At 42.6% G+C, this 19,973-nt stretch overlaps 1 protein-coding gene across 7 annotated transcripts in view; it reads left to right on the top strand.

The window, feature by feature from the left end:
* LOC132711019 (homeobox protein Hox-D3-like) overlaps positions 1-19,973 on the top strand; it is a 170,958-nt gene that overhangs the window by 139,108 nt on the left and 11,877 nt on the right. For 3 of the 7 annotated variants that reach the window (XR_015732407.1, XR_015732406.1, XR_015732408.1), the window contains exon 2: positions 11,951-12,119. The gene's annotated coding sequence lies outside the window, so the exon portion shown is untranslated. Of the gene's footprint in view, positions 1-11,950; positions 12,138-16,129; positions 18,251-19,973 lie in introns of those variants that run through there. The other 4 variants (XR_015732410.1, XR_015732409.1, XR_015732412.1 and 1 more) reach the window with 3 other exon arrangements.

The raw sequence follows: 19,973 nt of genomic DNA, 5'->3' as shown, positions 1-19,973 counted from the left end.
CAGGCATTCTGAATCAGAATTTTAGATCAGGGAGCAGGGAAAGAGTTGTATGATCTGAAGAGAAACTACAATATAACTGGAATTCTAATTTTTAGCTGCCAAGAAAGTTTGATTTTGATAGTTGCTCCTTAATTTTTCTCTCATTAGCATGTTTTAATAATAATAATAATAATTTTATTTCTATACCGCCCTTCTCCCGAAGGACTCAGGGCGGTGTACAGCCAGTTTAAAAACACAAGACACAACAATAATTAAAAATTAAAATAATTAAATAATTTGGCTGATTTAAAACTCTAAAAATTAAAATACCCCAATTTAAAATTACTATATTGACAGCCCTGCCTGGCGGAACAAGGTCTTCAATGCGCAGCGAAACACCCGGAGGTCGGAGATCTTGCGTATTTCCGGGGGCAGTTCATTCCACAGGGCTGGGGCTCCCACAGAGAAGGCCCTCCCCCTGGGTGTCGCCAGCCGACATAACTTGGCCGATGGCACCCTGAGGAGACCCTCTCTGTGGGAACGGACTGGTCGGTGGGAGGCTATTGGTGGCAGAAGACGGTCTCGAAGGTACCCGGGTCCTATGCCATGGAGCGCTTTAAAGGTGGTAACCAACACCTTGAATCGCACCCGGAAGACCACTGGGAGCCAGTGCAGCTCACGCAGGAGGGGTGTCACGTGGGCACAGCGGGTTGCGCCCATAACCACCTGCGCGGCTGCATTCTGGACCAGTTGGAGCCTCCGAGTGCTCTTCAAGGGGAGCCCCATGTAGAGAGCATTACAATAGTCCAGCCGGGAGGTGACAAGGGCATGAGTGACCGTGCGCAAGGCGTCCCGGTCCAGAAAGGGCTGCAACTGGCGGATCAGGCGAACCTGATAAAAGGCCCCCCTGGCCACGGCCGTCATGTGCTCTTCTAAAGACAGCCGTGCGTCCAGGAGGACGCCCAGATTGCGAGCCCTCTCTGTGGGGGGCAAGGATTCACCCCCAATAGTCAGCGATGGCACCTGCTGACTATATCGGGACGCCGGCAACCACAGCCACTCGGTCTTGGATGGGTTGAGTCTGAGCCTGTTCCTCCCCATCCAGGCCCGTACGGCCTCCAGGCAGCGAGAGATCACATCAAGGGCATCGTTGGGGTGGTCTGGGGTGGAGATGTACAGCTGAGTATCATCAGCGTACAGGTGACACTTCACCCCAAAACCACGGATGATCTCGCCCAGCGGCTTCACATAAATGTTGAACAGAAGAGGCGAGAGGACCGACCCCTGTGGCACTCCCCATGCGAGATGCCTCGGGGTCGACCTCTGCCCCCCTGCCAACACGAACTGCGAGCGGCCGGAGAGGAAGGAAGAGAACCACCGCAAAACGGTGCCCCCCACTCCTAACCCTCTCAACCGCTGCAGCATGATACCATGGTCGATGGTATCAAAAGCCGCTGAGAGATCTAATAGGAATAGGACAGAGGAGCAACCCCTGTCCCGAGCCCTCCAGAGATCATCCACCAACGCGACCAATGCCGTTTCTGTGCTGTGCCCCTGCCTGAAGCCCGACTAGTACGGGTCTAGATAGATAGCTTCATCCAGGTGCCTGGGCAGTTGTCGTGCCACCACACTCTCAACAACCTTCGCCACAAAACGAAGGTTGGAGACCGGACGGTAGTTAGCTAATTCAGCTGGGTCCAGGGAAGGCTTCTTGAGGAGGGGCCTCACCACCGCCTCTTTCAAGGCGGCGGGAAAGGCACCCTCACTCAGAGAAGCAGTTATAATCCCCTGGAGCCAGCCTCGTGTAACCTCCCGGGAGGCCAGTACCAACCAGGAGGGACACGGGTCCAATAAACATGTGGCGGCACTAATCCTACCCAGAACCCTGTCCACATCCTCGGGAGCAACAGGATCAAACTCCTCCCAGATAATATTCTCAAGACCTACCCTCGTCTCCTCCCCCGGACTCGCCCAGTCGGAGTCCAAGCCTTCCCGAATCCGAGCGACTTTATCGTGCAGGAATTGCACAAAATCCTCAGCTCGACCCTGCAAGGGATCCTCCCGCACTCCCCCCCGAAGAAGGGAGTGGATCACCCTAAACAGGGCGGCTGGGCGGTTCTCTGCAGATGCGATAAGAGCGGAAAAATGGTTAGGTTTCGCCGCTTTTATCGCCACTAGGTAGGTCTTGATATAAGACCTCACCTGTGTCCGGTCGGAATCAGAATGACTAGTCCTCCAAATGCTCTCTAGGCGTCTTTTCCGATGCTTCATCTCTCTCAGCTCCTCAGAGAACCAAGGAGCCAATTGAGATCGGCATCGGGTCAGAGGCCGCAAAGGCACGACACGATCCAAGGCTCCGGCGGCCGCACTCTCCCAGGCGGCCACCAGCTCTTCAGTCGAGTCGTGTGTCAGGGTCTCAGGAAATGGCCCAAGCTCCGTCAGGAACCTTTCTGGATCTATCAGGCGCCTGGGACGGAACCATTTAGTCGGTTCCGTCTCCCTGCGGCGGGGGGAAGCGGTAGGAAAGTCCAAGTGAAGGAGCGAATGATCTGTCCATGACAAGGGTTTAATGTCTAAGTCCCCTCTATCAAGATCATTCAACCACTGACCAGAGATGAAAATCAAGTCCAGAGTGTGTCCTCCTATGTGAGTGGGGCCTTGAACTAACTGGGTCAGGTCCATGGCCGTCATGGAAGCCATGAACTCCCGAGCCACCTCTGACGTCTCACCCGCGGATGGAAGGTTGAAATCCCCCATGACAATAAGTCTGGGGGTATCCACCGCCACCCCGGCGATGACGTCGAGTAGCTCGGGTAGGGTCGCTGCCACGTGGCAGGGAGCCAGGTACGCAGTCAGCAAAACCATCTGCACCCCACGGCCCCACTTCACAAAGAGGGACTCACATCCGGCTATATCCGGTTTTAATCCACATGTTTTAACTATGTTTTAATCTGATTATGTATAGTGTTTTATTATTTTGCTTTTTATCTGTACATTTTTGGTGGTTATTTTGAGCATCAGCAGGCTATAAATTTCTTCTGGAATAAAAATATCCTTTTAAAATAAGCTGGCTGTCTCTCCCCCACCCCACCCCCATTTTCTCTGTCTATTTTTGTTTAGAATAGAACAGAATAACAGAGTTGGAAGGGACCTTGGAGGTCTTCTAGTCCAACCCCCTGCTTAGTCAGGAAACCCTACACCACTTCAGACAAATGGTTATCCAACATCTTCTTAAAAACCTCCAGTGTTGGAGCATTCACAACTTCTGGAGGCAAATCGTTCCACTGATTAATTGTTCTCACAGTCAGGAAATTTCTCCTTAGTTCTAAGTTGCTTCTCTCCTTGAGTAGTTTCCACCCATTGCTTCTTGTCCTGTCCTCAGGTGCTTTGGAGAATAGCTTGACTCCCTCTTCTTTATGAACAATAGTTCTATTGTTTTTCCTTCAGCAATTTCTGCTTTATCTTTCTATATTAGATTTTTTACTCTGCCTGTAACAGAAGCTTCTGGGAATGTGATAGCAGAATTCGATGGCGGCAAAGTTCTGGATGGTTCTACTAAAGAAAAAAAACAACAACCCTTTCCTTTTGCTCAATTTACAATCTTTTGTTCAGTGACTATTCGATGTCACTGAAAATTCACCATTTTTTCACACTTACAACCATTGCAGCATCCCTATGGTCATGTGATTAAAATTCAGATGCTTGGCAGTTGGTTCATATTTATGATGGTTGCAGTATCCTGAGGTTGTGTGATCACTTTTTGTGACCTCTGACAAGCAAATCAAAGGGGTAGCCAGATTCACTTTAGAGCCACGTTATTAAGTTAACAACTGCAGTGATTCACTTAACAATTGTGGCAAGGAAGGGCATAAAATGGGGCAAAACTCACTTAACAACTGTCTTGTTTAGCCATGGAAATTTTGGGCTCAATTGTGGTCATACATGTACTGTATAAAGCATAAGCACTTTGGGGACCATTCTTTTTTTTTTTTTATTGAAAAAGTTTTTCAAATACAGATTTTTCCCCACTTCCCCCCCCCTCCCTCCTCCCTAACCCCCTCTCCCCCTCCCCTCCCCCCATGGCTTCTCCAAAATAAAATCCAAGTTAATATCAAATTATATAATACTTTACCATCTTTTTACACCACCCCCCACATGCTAACCATTTCTTTTCTAACATTATTATTATATCTTTGGGGACCATTCTTGACTATAACTTTTTTCTTGCTTTCAGACTTTTCAGCTTATATATTTCTTATAGGGGGAACTCTTCAAAATGGCTGAAGAGAATGTGCTTTTTGCATTTTTATTGTCTGGTGTCACCGTGTTTCCGAACACTGCTCATATTGTGAGTTGATTCACATCTATATGTACCTCATCTGAAACCTCTCCCACCATGTGTAAAGTAGTCATTGTAGATGAAAAGACACCAGAGGACTTGCTGTGGCTGGCAGAATGTTGTCTTTCCCATCTAGGTGGAATCAGCTTTAGGCCATCCACATCAAATTACAGGTAGTCCTTGACTTACAACCAGTTGTATAGTGTGTCAGGGTTAATGTCAGGGTTCCAAGTAACACCCCCAACAAAATCAAACTCTGAGGCTTGAAGTTCCTCAAAGCTAACTTTTATTAAGGATGTCATATTGGCACATCTGGGAAAACCCGAATCTGAAAGCTTCTGGGTTTTCCTCACCCACAAGAAAGTTCAAGACCTTGCCCACATCTCCCACACATTCACATAGCTCCAATCAGTTCTTTCCCAAACAGAAAACATCCTCTAATTTCTTCTTTGCACAGCTGCCGGACACCATGGCCTTGAACTTCTCTTAGAGAAGTTTGTTATGGCTATCTCTACTTCACTCATGCAATCCCCCCTCCCAACTTCCCATGGTATGATTGTGGCAGGCCTGGATCCTCAAGGCACAAAGGTAATATGGCTTTCAGGCATGACATAGTGATGATTTGAAGATACGGCCTCTCTGAAAAGGGTAGTTTTTACCCAGTTCCAAAATTCTGACAGTCGCCTCCCCTTAATGTGACCACACTTTGGGCACTCAGCAATGTGACCATATTTATGGCCATTTGCAGAGTCCAGCGGTCATGTGACCACATTTTATGACAATTTTGCTGAAAACCAGTATTACCAGTTTTCAACAAAACCACGCCACATCGAATAATGGAGTTGCTTAACAAATGTGGTGTTTGTTTAACGACTGCAGTTTTCATTGAGTTCACACTTACAACTACCATGTTCGCTTAATAAATGTTGCAAAAAAAAAAAAAAAAAAAGAAGCAGCACAAAATCATTTTATAAATGCTATGACTTATAACCATAATGGACAGGCTCCATTATGGCCGTAATGTTAAGACTACCTGTATACGAATGATTAGAAGCTGGCCAGAGATCTGCATGTAATCACTGGCCCAGTGATGCTAGTAGGAATGTTAAAGGATGATGGTGCTGATAGGAAAGGGGTCCCCAATCCCTGGTCCATGGATCAGCACCGGTCCACAGCATGCCAGAAACCAGGCTGCATAAAGAAGTGAAGCCCCATCCTCGGGATGCAGGCAGCCTGCAAAACCATGCCCCCTCCAGTCCATAGAAAGCCTTTCTTCATGGAACCGGTCCCTGGTGCCCAAATGTTTGGGGTCCATTGCGATAGGAAGTTACTTTCAATTCCCTTTTATGCTTTTTGCCCCTCTTAAAAATAGCCACACTGGTATACAAACCCTAATTCAGGTGCCGTTCCCCAATTATTGCAATTTAACCAATAGCACAGATCTATCCCAGGGCACTGAAGACCACAAACAGAGAATCATTTGGTGGATTACATTCCATCTGAAAATCATCAAACGATTACTTTATAAACGCTCAGAAGTGACGGCGAGGCTCTGGAAATGATATTCATCCAAGAATGAGCATCACTTAAGATGATCCACAGCCCACCTATTGAGCAGGCCATAAAACCGCTGTAAAACCTCTTTGCTTTGTGCCGAGATGTAGCGTCTCCATACCAGTCCAGGAGAGCTGAGCACACAGTGATAACAGACATCCTAAATAAATAAAGAGGCAGCCCAGGTTTTTTATCAGTGTTGTTATTTATTGGCATACTGGTCTCACTTCCACTTCAATGTGACTCTTGAGAAAAGGCTGTATAGTGCTTCTCTGCAGAATCTGAAGAGCTGCCCAGGGCCTGGGCTGCTCTTTTGTGAAGTTTAGCTCAACGAAACAGTGCGGATTTTAATGTTGCATTCTAATTCTCCTATTACTGTCATAAAGCCATTTGTCAAATGCCCTGGGAGACTCCATGGACGTCAGCCTTGTAATACTTTTTATTGCTGGGCTAATCTTTACAGATCGAATTAAGACTGGGGAACTTTATCAGTGGATTGCACTGGGTGAAGGGTTACGTGTGTATTTCATTTGTTCTGCTATCAAAGGTGCACAGGCCTTTGCTCCTGCTTCCTGCCACCAAGGCCAATATGCCCATTACGGCGTAATCAAATAGCCTTTAAGAGGCTCACTTGGTGGGTTGATGCATGGAATAAAACAAGATGAATGTTGCATCCCGCTCCCATCTGCAGAGCAGAGGCAATTTCTTTTCATCCTGATATTAATTCTCCTATTAAATTAAATAACACTACCGGTTGTATAGCATTCATTAAACATCACAGGCGTCCAGGCTCCCCACAGTGTCAATGCCATCCTTATAACACCACCTTAATTAGCAGTAGGCAGGCGAGTTGTTCATCTGCCTTTTTTTCCCCTCTTATTAATTATGGGGTGAAATAAACAGACTTATTAATATTATAAACCTGTTAATATAAATGAAGAGAGGCGAGGGAGCGGGCGCTCGAGTTCGTGCTGGATTAGAAAGTAGGAAATGGAAATGGCAAAAGGCTTCATTCCATGGACTGGCTTCATCTCTATCTCAAGCATGTATATACCAAGGGTCAAAGAGCATCTCTTCCAGCAAGGTAGGATCAGCTCCAGAGAGTCAGCTACGCAGGGAGCCTTCGGTTTCCAAGTAACCACTCTCCATGTCTGGTAGGCTCCCAAATTTAGAAGGGTGTGTGTGTGTGTGTGTGTGTGTGTGTGTGTGTGTGTGTGTGTGTTTTAACAGGTAGTCTTCAACTTACAACCATAATTGAGTCCAGAATTAGAGTTGTAAGTCATGGCAGTCATTAAGTAGGTTGCCATGTGAATGCCGCCTGATTTTACAAACTTTTTTTTTTTGCAGTGCTTGTTAAGCAAATGCAGCAGTTGTTAAACAAATGCAGCGGTTGTTAAGCCAATGTAGCAATAGTTAAAACAAGTCTGTTGTACCCATGGGGAGGGTTGTTGGGGGTTTTTTTGCCAGAAATTGGAAGTAAATGCTGGAAGCCAGCAAAAGAACTCTGAAAATCGTGATCGTGTGATCATGAGACGCTGCAAATGGATGTAAATATGGGCTAGTTGCCAACCCCCCCAATGCTATCATGTGACTCTCTCTCTCTCTCTCTCTCTCTCTCTCTCTTTCTCTCTCTCTCTCTCTCTCTCTGTGTGTGTGTGTGTGTGTGTGTGTGTGTGTGTGTGTGGCTGTAGAACTTTGAAAACGGGTCTGAAGTAGCTCTAGGGAAGTTCATCATAACTTTGAATGGTTGCTAAGCTAACAATCATTAAACGAGGAGGACTATCGGTATACAAATGCATAGAAGGTAAATACGGTACCTATTTATAGTGGTTACTAGAGGTGTTCACCATATGTAAAAGCCCTGGTGACGCAGTGGTTAGAATGCAGTCTTGCAGGCTAACTCTGCATTCTGCCGCCAGGAATTCGATCCTGACCGGCTCAAGGTTACTGTGGACCTCACTCCATTCTTAAGAGGTCTGTAAAGGGGGTGTGCATAAGCGCACCAGCGTGCCTACCATTCCTGTCTTACTGCCCCCATTTATCTGTATTTACTTCCTTTGTTCATGTTTATGTTCATACCTATACTTGTTATCTTGTACATGTTTGGCAAACAAACAAACAAACAAAGTTGACTCAGCCTTCCATCCTTTCGAGGTCAGTAAAATGGGGACCCAGATTGTTGAGGACAATATGATGACTCTGTAAACTGCTTAGAGTGGGCTGTAAAGCACTATGAAGCAGTATATAAATCTAAGTGCTATTGCTATACACAGGGATGATCTCTATATTCAGCCTCAGAGTCCGAGTTGCTACAAAGCATTAATGGCTGAAGGTTGTGGTTGTCTTTCTCTCCTCCAAAAGGATACAAGTAGAGTGTATATCTTGGGCAAAGTTAAATACATAAGAATCATGGACGATAGACAGGAGGCAACAAGAAAGTGAAAAGTCTAGACCAGGAATCAGAACAATACCAGAGAACCAGAAGCACACATATAAAGTATAATTCAGAATCAAACCAAGGTTCAGGACTTGCATGGCAGTATAATAAATAAATAATAATAAAAATGTGGCAAGGCTTCAGTTGTGCAGTTGTAACTTTCTAGATACATACACATACCGTAGCATACTCCATTCAAGCCCCTGTCCTCCTATTGGCTGAAATAGGAACAGTAAATGCAAAACTCTTGAATTAGTGCTTTCTTCAACACAATTTCCTCTGTGTACACACTAAACACTAAAATCAAAGTCAGCTGACATTTTTTTTCTTGGTTAAACCCGGATTGGAAAAGCCATTATCAAACACCAAACTAAACTAAAATAGCCACAGTTGGCATATAAATATAAAACAAAACAGTGGTGAAATCCAAATTTTTTTATTACCGGTTCTGTGGGCGTGGCTTGGTGGGGGTGGTATTGCTTGGTGGGCGTGGCTTGGTGGGCATGGCAGGGGAAGGATACTGCAAAATCCCCACTCCCACCCCACTCTAGGGCCAGCCAGAGGTGGTATTTGCCGGTTCTCTGAACTACTCAACATTTCGGCTACCGGTTCTCCGAACTGCTCAAAATTTCTGCTACCGGTTCTCCAGAACATGTCAGAACCTGCTGGATTTCACCCCTGAAACAAAACGTAAATGACCAAACTACTGTACAGTAATAATTTCATGCTATTACATAGACTTTTGAACACCACATGTGTTTGCTGATGATAATAAACTTTAGAAATGCTTAAGAATAGGCAAAAATATTGGAAATGTAAGGGTTTTCAGTTACTATGTTGCATTTCCTGTTTTTCATTGTATGTCATCCTTAGGTCTTTACAACTCCCATTTCTGTTTCTAGTACCTGTTGGGCAGTGGTTCTTAACCTGTTTGACTCAATTACACCTTTTCCTTGCCTTGAATAATCTCATTACCCTTATTTAAAAAAAACCACAACTCTGTTGTTTTACACAAGTATCTCAGTAGCTGCAATTCCAGTCTGAATCTTCCACTCACAAACAAGCAGTTACAAATTGCTCCATTACCCCCCAGCCTAGGATATACCCAAATTACCCCCTTGTGGGCAATTATCCCCAGTTTAAGAACCTCAGTTGTGGAGAATAGGAGCCCCAGAGTTAAGAAAAACTTCAACAGAGGTGACTTATTTGCAAAATCACGATTCAATGACCATTCATTCACTAATGTATAGATCCAAATATTGAATAGTCTGATTCAGTCTCTCTGCTGAATCAGGTCCCAAGCATTTTCTTGTTTTTCATACCCTACCACAGTCTCTGTGAGGAATAAACACAAACAAACACTCTACTTCAAAATATGCTACTCACTGAAACAGGACTGATTCAAACCTACACAATTTATGAAATAATTTGAGAACTCACTGGGATGAGATCTGAAATGAAATGGCTCAGGGAGGTTGAAATGAATGAAAATCCCCTTTTAGGAATAGTATTTATCTAACTCAAATAATCTCTCTCTCTCTCTCTCTCTCTCTCTCTCTCTCTCTCTCTCTCTCTCTCTCTCTCTCTCTCTCTCGTCTGTCTATCTGTCTATCTGTCTATCTATCTATCTATCTATCTATCTATCTATCTATCTATCATCTATCTATCTATCTATCTATCTATCTATCTATCTATCTATCTATCTATCATCTATCTATCTATCTATCTATCCTAAAACTGTAACCTTTAACTGGGCAAAATGGGGCAGCATAGGGCAAAACTTTCTCATCCGAGCAGGGGTGGGTTCTAAATTTTTTTACTACCGGTTTTGTGGGTGTGGCTTATTTTGTGGGCATGGCTTGGTGGGGGGGGGTAATGTGACTGGGTGGGTGTGGCCAACTTTTTTTTTTTTACTTTTAAAACCATTTTTTCTACAACCTTAAGAGATTGCAGGAAAAAAAATGCTTTGAAAAGCCTCTGCCGATCAGGCAACTCAGCTGAAGAGGTTGTAGAAAAAATGCTTTTAAAAGCCTCTGAAAATCCCAGCTGAGTCGCGTGATCATCAGAGGCTTTTTTTTAAACTTTTAAAAGCATTTTTTCGGCCGAAGAGGTTGTAGAAAAAATGCTTTTAAATTTTTTTTAAAAAGAGCCTCTGATGAGGTGGGTGGGGTAAGCGAGCGGCGACCAGGCCGGGGACTGGTTCGGGGTCGTGGCCAGCCAATGTTATTACCGGTTCTCCAAACTACTACAAATTTTTACTACCGGTTCTTGTGAACCGGTGTGAACCGGGAGCAACCCACCACTGCATCCAAGGTACCTCAAGTGGACTAACTCAGGGGTCCTCAACCCCCAGGCCGTGGCCCACTACTGGGCCATGGGCAGTTCAGAACCAGGCCCCGCGATCGCCAGGTGAGTGTATGTGCGGGCACAGCTCCACTCAGACAAGTGGTGGCCACTTGCTCTCGGGTGTACAGCTCCACTTGCACAAGCTGTGGGAGCTGTGCATGCATGCAGGCGCTGGCCATCCACTCGCATGGAACTATTCCCCCTCCTCCCCAGACCAGGCTGACAAGGTTGGACCCCTCTGGACTAACTTACAGAATGCATCCAAAGTCTAGAACGCATAATTTCTATGAAATTGAATTTTTGCAAATTTTATAAAACATTGCGACATTTAAAAAAAATCATCATAAAGTATTTTATGACATAGTCCAAAATGTCATAAAACATTTCTTGTGGTCAACGAGTGACTGTTCTATACAGTGCAACATGGGCTATTTTCAAGGCAGATATATCTCTCAATATCTCCTGAATGTTTAAGAACTTTTCCAATGAAAGCTGGGAAAGAAATTGTAAGTTTCTAAAACATTAGAAACTCTGCCATTGTTGAAGGCACTGAGGAATCTGGTAAGGAAATATGCCTGAAAACAGTGACCCAGTAGGTCATGGGCTATCTAATACTGATTGTCATCAGAGCATGAATTGTGTAATCCAGGCATGTCCAACCCGCAGCCCACGGATCACATGCAGCCCTGGACAGCTACTAATGTGGCCCAACAAGATCGTAGACTTAACATTATTATATGATTTATATACATTATATAGAGATTAAATATATCATATATTTTATATGTGGTCCAAGACACTCTTTACTCAATGCAACCCAGGCAGGCCATAGGGTTGGACAGCCATGGTGTAATCCACCCAAGTATCGTTGAAATTGTGACTTTTTTTTTGAAATGTGGGCATCTCATTAAGCTCCCTGATCACTTTAGAGAAAATTCGACCTTATAAGATTCCTGTTCAAAAGTTCAATCCGATTTCCTTGCCATGGCTTTGGTTCGGCTATGCTCATACACTGAAAATGTCATAGCTGATCATTTAAATTCCTAAGGAAATGAAATGCCAATCTGTTAATGGCACCCAGGTGTAAGCTATACAGGTAGTTGGATGGGATCTCTACTGAATTAAGAACCAATAGCTCTAATAATAATACCAAGTTATTATTGGTATTGTTATTACTAATAGAAGATGGTGCCTGCCAGATGACATTTCTGCACACATGATAGGTCTAGGAAGTCTTGTAAGACAGCACTTCCTCTGAATTTTCCCTCTATGTTTGCTTTTTTCTTACAAATTAGAACTTGCAATGAAAGCAGGCACGGCTCTGAACTCATGGATGTTATCGCTTCCTCTTACAGCAACAAGTCACTCAGCAGACTGTCATCAGCCCTTCTCTTTGTGTCAGGGGTGTCTCCGGAGAGGAGACAAGGAGTCAGCCAGCATTCCTGAGGGAGCTTCTCAACAAAGGTGCCTCCCACAACACAAGTAATCTGGGAAAGTGTGATGAGGGGCAACAAGGGGAGGCAGGCAGGATTTGTTGAATGTTCTTAGGCCAAACAAAACCAAGCAGACGTGTTGTAATGCAATCATGTGAACTTTGTCTTATCTCAGAGACGAAGAAAGGCAGTTCACCAATTATAAGAATATTATCCTTTTTGTTTTCATCATTGGACTCTATTCACTTACTTATAGGACGCCGCCAATTTTAGCATAACATCTAGATGCAGAATATGGATTATACTCTCAGCACAATATTGCTTTTGAATGAAATCCCAGAACTTTATTTAACCATGATTTTTTTTTTTTGAAGGCTGTATTTGTGATTTTAGATATCTTCTTCTTGTTGTGCTATATCCGTCATCAAATGTTGGCGATCATGTTGGCAATCCTATTTTTGTCAACAGCCATATGAAAAAGTGCTTCTGGGTTTTGTCCAAACCAGTCCCTAAGGTTTTGAAGCCATGATGTTCCTCTTCTGCCTGGACCTTATTTGCCTTCAATCTTTCCTTGGAGAATTACGTGAAAGATGCCGTATTTTTCTGGGTGTTGCATCACATGTCCAAAATATTCTAACTTTCGCTTTTTAATGGCTTTGATTATTTCCCTTTGCTTTCCCAGGCGGCTTATCACCTCCTCATTTGTGATTTTGTTAACCCAGCTTATACGTAACAGTGGTCTGTAAATCCACATTTCAAATGTTTCTAGTTTCTTCAAGTGGTTTTCTGTCAGAGACCAACTCTCTACTCCATAGAGCAGGATAGAAAAGATGTAACATCTGATTTTAGATATACTAGCCTGAAAAAAAGAGAAAATGAATATGACCCTTTCTTGAGGTTTTCTTTCCCTATCCTCATTGCCTTGGTTTGTTTGAGAGAAATTGGTCCAATTAACACAGCTCTTGACCAAAAAGATCTTTCTAACATGGCTATTTCCATAGACACAATTATCTGAATTCCTTATTGGGAGCAGCCTTCTACCTAGTTGGAATATTTGTCTGCATTGCCCAGTAGTATCTAGTTTGTGGCATTTCACAGGGCATCAGCTAGAATTCAGTTGATCTTTTACCTGAATGTGCCCAGTGAATTCTCTGTATGCAAAGTTCTGATTGGGTGTTCAGAGCTTGGTGAAGACTTCCTTAACCCTCTCCCCCAATAGTTAATAAGTAGCAAGGTAATCATGTACGCATCACCTCCAGTGGTGGGTTTCAAAAATTTTTACTACTGGTTCTGTAGGCGTGGCTTGGTGGGTGTGGCATGGCTTGGTGGGCGTGGCTTGGTGGGCATGGCAGAGGAAGGATACTGTAAAATCTCCATTCTCACCCCACTCCAGGGGAAGAATACTGTAAAATCTCCATTCCCTCCCCACTCCAGGAGAAGGATACTGCAGGAGAAATCCCCATTTCCTCCCAATCAGCTGGCACTTGGAGGCAGAGAATAGATGGGGGTGGGGCCAGTCAGAATTTTTACTACGGGTTCTCCGAACTACTCAATATTTCTGCTACTGGTTCTCCAGAACTGGTCAGGACCTGCTGAAGCCCACCTCTGATCACCTCCATTCCCGCCACCAAATATACAGATTTTCAATATATATAATACAGGTAGTCCTCAATTTACGATCACAATTGAGCCCAACATTTCTGTTGCTAAGTGAGACATTTGTTAAGTGAATTTTACCTCATTTTACTATCTCTCTTGCCTCAGTTGTTAAGTGAATCACTGCGGTTGTTAAGTTAGTGACATGGTTGCTAAGTGAACCTGGCTTCCCCCATTGACTTTGCTTGTCAGGAGGTCGCAAAATATGATCATATGATTCCAGGACACTGCAACCGTCATAAATATGGATCAGTTGCCAAGCATCTGAATTTTGAAAGGTGATCATGGAAATCATAAATGTGAAGAACAGTCCTAAGTTACTTTTTCAGTGTTGTTGTCACTGTTGAACTGTTGTAAGTCAAGGACTACTTGTAATTGCTATTGTTTTGCTCATGTTCCTTTACCCAAGCAAAAGAACTTACCAAGTCAAAGTGTTATTACTCTTACTATTATCCAGATGGAACTATAGAAACATTCCTATAATTTAAATAGGAATGCAATACACGATGGGGAAAATTAGAAGTCTACGTGTCTGCATGGTCTGTGGTGCAGATGCTAAGAGCTTGTGGGGAACTTCTAAGATTTGCCCGCTCTTTTTCCTTATGCTTTCTCTTTTAAGAAAACATGGTTTAAAGATTATTTTTTTAAAAAAAAAACATATTCTAACTGGCCCTTCAAATAAGGCACATTTTCAAAGACAGGCCTGTCCTCTATCAAATAGTTCTTCAAAATCCTTCAAAGAGGCACATGGCTAATATTGAAAAATTAGAAACATACACCTGCATGATTCTGAAAAGGGAGTTTTCTAAGTGCAGTTTACTTATGAGAAGTCTTGCTCTCGGATAGTCCTCATGGCTGGGGGCACTTAAGGGATTTCCCATAATTTTCCCATAACTTTCCAGAAGGGTCTGTTTTACAAGTAGAAAACCATTGCCACCTTAACTCGATTATAGGAAAAAAAGCTATAACTATAGAGGAAGAGGTAAATTTATACTTAATAATTGTTGCTTCTTTATATTGTCTTTTTTTCCTGCACTTTTGTTTCTTTCTTCTTTCTTTTCCAAATTCTAAATACAGGTAGTCCTCAACTTACAACAGTTCATTTAGTGACCGTTCAAAGATACAACGGCATTGAAAAAAATGACTTATGACTGTTTTTCACACTTACAAACTTTGTAGGATCCCCATGATCACATGATCATGTGACCAACTCAGATGCTTGGCAACTGATTCATATTTATGACGGTTGCAATGTCTGGGTCATGTGATCCCCTTTTGCGAGCTTCTGAGAAGCAAAGTCAATGGGGAAGCCAGATTCACTTAACAACCGTGCTACTAACTTATCAACTGCAGTGATTCACTTAACCACTCTGGCAAAAAAAGGTTGCAAAATGGGGCAAAACTCACATTACAAATGTCTCACCCAACAACAGAAATGCTGGGCTCAATTGTAGTTGTAAGTCAAGGACTACTAGTATTAGTTTTTGTTAGATCTTGTCTAATAATGCAGAACAGAAATATAGATAGATAGATAGATAGATAGAGAGATAGACATAGACATAGAGATAGATAAACAACTGTATAAGAGAGTCCACTGATAAACTGTTAAAGTGTCACTTTAACAACAGAATAATCAGAGAAGCCATCGAGATAGAAAAACATCCACACCGCATGAATAAACGAGATGATACCTCCCGCCTACCAGCTATTTGGAAACCCGCCCTTATTGACAAACGAGTCCCTAACACAAAGAATGACACCAGACCCACACTCACGAGAGCCACACAGGATGTAACCACCACACAGCCACGCAGAAAGCAGACTCAAACCCACACTGATGATGAGGCACGACCACGGACCAGAAGCCAGACCACACCTGCATCATTAGCCACTTTAAACCCCTCCTATCCATACATGAAGCAGACTGACACCCGCCATGAAGAGGTGGCACAGCCACGAACACAAAGCCAAACAACAGCAACACAGCTCACCAGCTCAAATCTCCCTGCTACTCAGACTAACCCGAGCACAACCAAGCCCCCACCTAAACAGAACACACACCCAGCCAATCAGAGCACAGCCAACCCCCCATCCAATCAGAGCACAGCCAAACCCCTCAAGAAGAGCCTTGATAGTACAGTGGTCTACGCACCCTGTTATTAACACAGCTGCCTGCAATTTACTGCTGGTTCGAATCTCTCCAAGGCTCAAGGTTGACTCAGCCTTCCATCCTTTCTAAGGTAGGTGAAATGAGGACCCAGTTTGTGGGGGCAATAAGCTGACTTTGTATAAATATACAAAAGGATGAAGGCTATTGCTTAACGCATTGTAAGCTGCCCTGAGTCTCCGGAGAAGGGCGGCATATAAATCAAATAAAAAAAAAAAACCAATCAGAACACACCTCCACCCAATCAGAACACACCCAAGCTCCCACCCAATCAGTTCACACCCCCACTGGCAGTTAAAAGGAAGAAACAGCTGCGATCACACACATTGCTCCTAGAAGCACGAAGCCGAAAACACCAGCCTGAAGATGACAAATGAGACTTCGTTGAAAGGTTGACAAGACACCTCCAATTTTACGCGGGAAAAAACCCGAATAACCAAAGACCTACACACACACACACACACACACACACACACACACACATATACATGAGACAATACAATATGCAGACAATACAATCTATGAGATAAAATATTAAATTAAGATACAGTTGTAATAAAATCCCCATAATATAGCTCCGTAGAATTGCAACTGGATAAATGTTATAGATTGATATCTAACCAGGAAGGAAGCTAAACATCTAATTGCTTCTCGTGTGGCTTTGATGAGATCATCCCAGGTGCCTTTAAATTTCCTGAGGCGACATTCTTGAACTATATGTGTTATCGTTAGTTCCAGTGTACCACAGGCACATTGTGGGCTGTCGGCCATTTCCCACTTAAAGAGCTTAGTTCAATAAGAACATTCCAAATTTCTTGTGTCACTGATACTGAGAAGACAACACATCTCTAGAAGGATGCCTCTGGTCAGGGCCCAGACTCATCAAACAAGATGAGTCCCACCCAAGATGTGAAGCTGAATGTATAACTTTGTGAGGAATATCACGGCATCTTGTCAGAACCTTGCAAGATTTAAATATATTCTGCGGGGACAGCAAAAATGTCTCAAATGAGCCAAAAATGATTGCCTTTCCTAAAATACTCAGAGTAAGGGGCATCTTAAAACAGCAGAGATCAGCAAAAGGGGTACAAGACATGCCTATGCCGGAAATATAAATGTCTGGTGCATGACACTAAGCTAAGCCAGTGGTCTGCACACTAATGGGATAAGTCACAGGTCAAGTGCCAGAAAGGAGAAATAAAAATGATGCAAGCTGCTGAAGTATGGTGTAAATATATACAGTAGATAAATTTAAAAGAACTGACCCTCTAGAAATGTCAGAAAACAGGAATGTAAAAAAATACCAGAGAAGGATATAGAAAGCAGAAGCTGTAACAGGCACTGAACCAAAATGAGATTTTTAAAAAATTGGATTCATCAGGGTTCAGTCCAGAAGTGGGTTTCAGCAGGTTCTGACCAGTTCTGGAAAACCGGTAGCGGAAATATTGAGTAGTTCGGAGAACTGGTAGTAAAAATTCTGACTGGCCCCGCCCCCATCTATTCTCTGCCTCCCGAGTCCCAGCTGATCGGGAGGAAATGGGGATTTTGCAGTATCCTTCCCCTGGATTGGGGAGGGAATGGAGATTTTACAGTATCCTTCCCCAGCCACGCCCACCAAGCCATGCCACGCCCACCAAGTCACGCCCACAGAACCGGTAGTAAAAAATTTTGAAACCCACCACTGGTTCAGTTCAATAGGTTTACTTATCTCCAAGTACATAGTCTAAAACTGTTCCATAAATTGAACCTATAGAAATTTAAGGTGCTACTGATTCAGAAGATCTGAATCTAAACAACTGAGAAAGATATTACAATCAAAACATTTGAATACTATTTCTACAATATTTAAGAAACACACACATACTCTGTACTGTATTAGAACTGGTGATCTGAAGTTTATAGCCACTTTGGGTTTAATTTTGGAAATGCTGCAATGCCAAACTGGGCCACAGAGAGGCACCTTTAATTTGAGGTGGGGGAAAGTGACATAATTTATACTGTGAATGGCTCAAATTCCATTTTTGGCAGGCCAGAAAAAGGTAAAGGAAAAAAGGGGTCTCAAAAGCAGTATTTCCCAAGCTTGGCAACTTGTAAGATGTGTGAGCTTCACAGAACTAACTGGCTGGGGAATTCTGGGAGTTGAAGTCCATATGTTTTAAATTTGCCAAGGTTGGGAAGTTTTGCTCTCAAGCATTTCACGACACGGCAAAACATCTCTCCTTTGGCCCAATCCTACGGTTTGAGCTTCATCTGAGGGAAAAGAGGATTTCGTTTGTTTAGGCAAAATCCCTCCTCCTTTCTATAAAAGTAGAGTTGTGTGGACATAAAACTAAGATCATGTTGCGATGTTTTTCTGGATCAGACTCAATAAATCATTAGAGAATTAAGAGTTCAAATACAACTCTTTTTATTTACATAAAGGCATTCTATATTCACTGAATATTCACAGATAGAAGCAGGGAAACTGTGGAGGGTAGCTCCTTATATACACAGGGGGTGGAGTCATGAGAATGAGTGATGAGTCATGAATACATTAGGAATCAAAGAATGAATTAACCCTTGATGTTCTTATATACACTATTTACACATTAGAGAATAAGGCATTTACATCTAACAAATCCCCCTCTAAATGCCGATTATTTACACAACACCAATTACATTCAGATTCGGGACAATACAATACATGCAATTTGGAAGTTAAATATTTATGTTGTTTGGATGGTAAAGGCTTTGTTAAAATGTCAGCTATCTGTTCCGAAGTATCACAATGCACAGCTTTTATAAAACCGTCTTGAGATAATTGTCTTACATGTTTAAACTTTATATCTATATGTCTGGACCTTTGTCCAATAGCATCAGATCTGGAGATTTCAATGGCTGCTTTGTTATCCTCATTTATGATAAAAGGTAAAATAGGTTTCTTCCAAACCTCTGAAATTAAGTCATTAAACCACACAAGGTTATTTGCAGATTTGGATAAACAGACATATTCTGCTTCTGTAGTTGAAGTAGCTACCAGTTCTTGTTTGCCGGTATACCAATAAATTGGACAATCATTTAAAAAGAAAATATAACCTGATGTACTTTTTCTGCAAGATGTGTCTCCTGCCCAATCCGCATCTGCATAACATATGAGTCTTGGTTCCTTGTTGTCATTTGGTTCTAATATAAGGCAAAAATCTAAAGTGCCTTTCAGGTACCTCAAAATCCTTTTGACAGCTTCCCAATGGTACATTGTTGGTTTACTGACATATCTGGACAGTAAATTAAGTGGTAAGGCTATATCTGGCCTAGTCCAATTAGATATATAAAGAAGTGAACCTATGATTGATCTATAAAATGTGTTATCCCTAAATTCAGGAGATGATTCATCAGTATTTCTGAGAAAGTCAGTTTGCATGGGGGTATCACATGTTTTAGCATTGTTCAAATTACATTTGTTTAGAAGTTCTACAATTTTATCCTTTTGAGTAAGCTGGAACCCTTTTTTTGTTTTACTGATCTGTACACCAAGATACTTATTTACCTTACCTAAAGATTTTAGTGAAAAGTGTTCATTCAGCTTGTTCACAAAAATTTCTCTTCTTCCTTTATGTTTTCCAATATATAAAATATCGTCTACATAAATCAATACAAACTCAACACAGTCATCATTCTTTTTGACAAAAAAACAATTATCAGCAGATGTGGTGTTAAAATCCATAGTCTTGAGCACCTTTACCAAACAATCATACCATCTTTTACCGGATTGTTTCAATCCATATAAGCTTTTGTTTAACAACCAAGTTTCATTTTTATTTGTGTATTGGCTGTGAGGGGCCCTTACATAGATTTCTTTATCTAACTCTGCGTGTAGGTACGCAGTCTGTATATCATATTGAAATACATCAAGGTTAAGTGCTGATGCTACCACCAAAGCTGTTTTGACACTCTCTGTCCTCACAGTAGGGGAATATGTGTCTGTATAGTCCTCTGGATATTTTTGTGCGTAACCTTGGGCAACTAATCTAGCTTTGTACAGGTTATTGCCTCCTTCCAAATTTTTAATTTTATATATCCACC

Source organism: Pantherophis guttatus, chromosome 2 (genome assembly GCF_059756535.1).
Source record: "Pantherophis guttatus breed Tessera chromosome 2, ASM5975653v1, whole genome shotgun sequence".
NCBI lineage: Eukaryota > Metazoa > Chordata > Lepidosauria > Squamata > Colubridae > Pantherophis > Pantherophis guttatus.
This window is presented reverse-complemented; position numbering and strand designations above follow the sequence as displayed.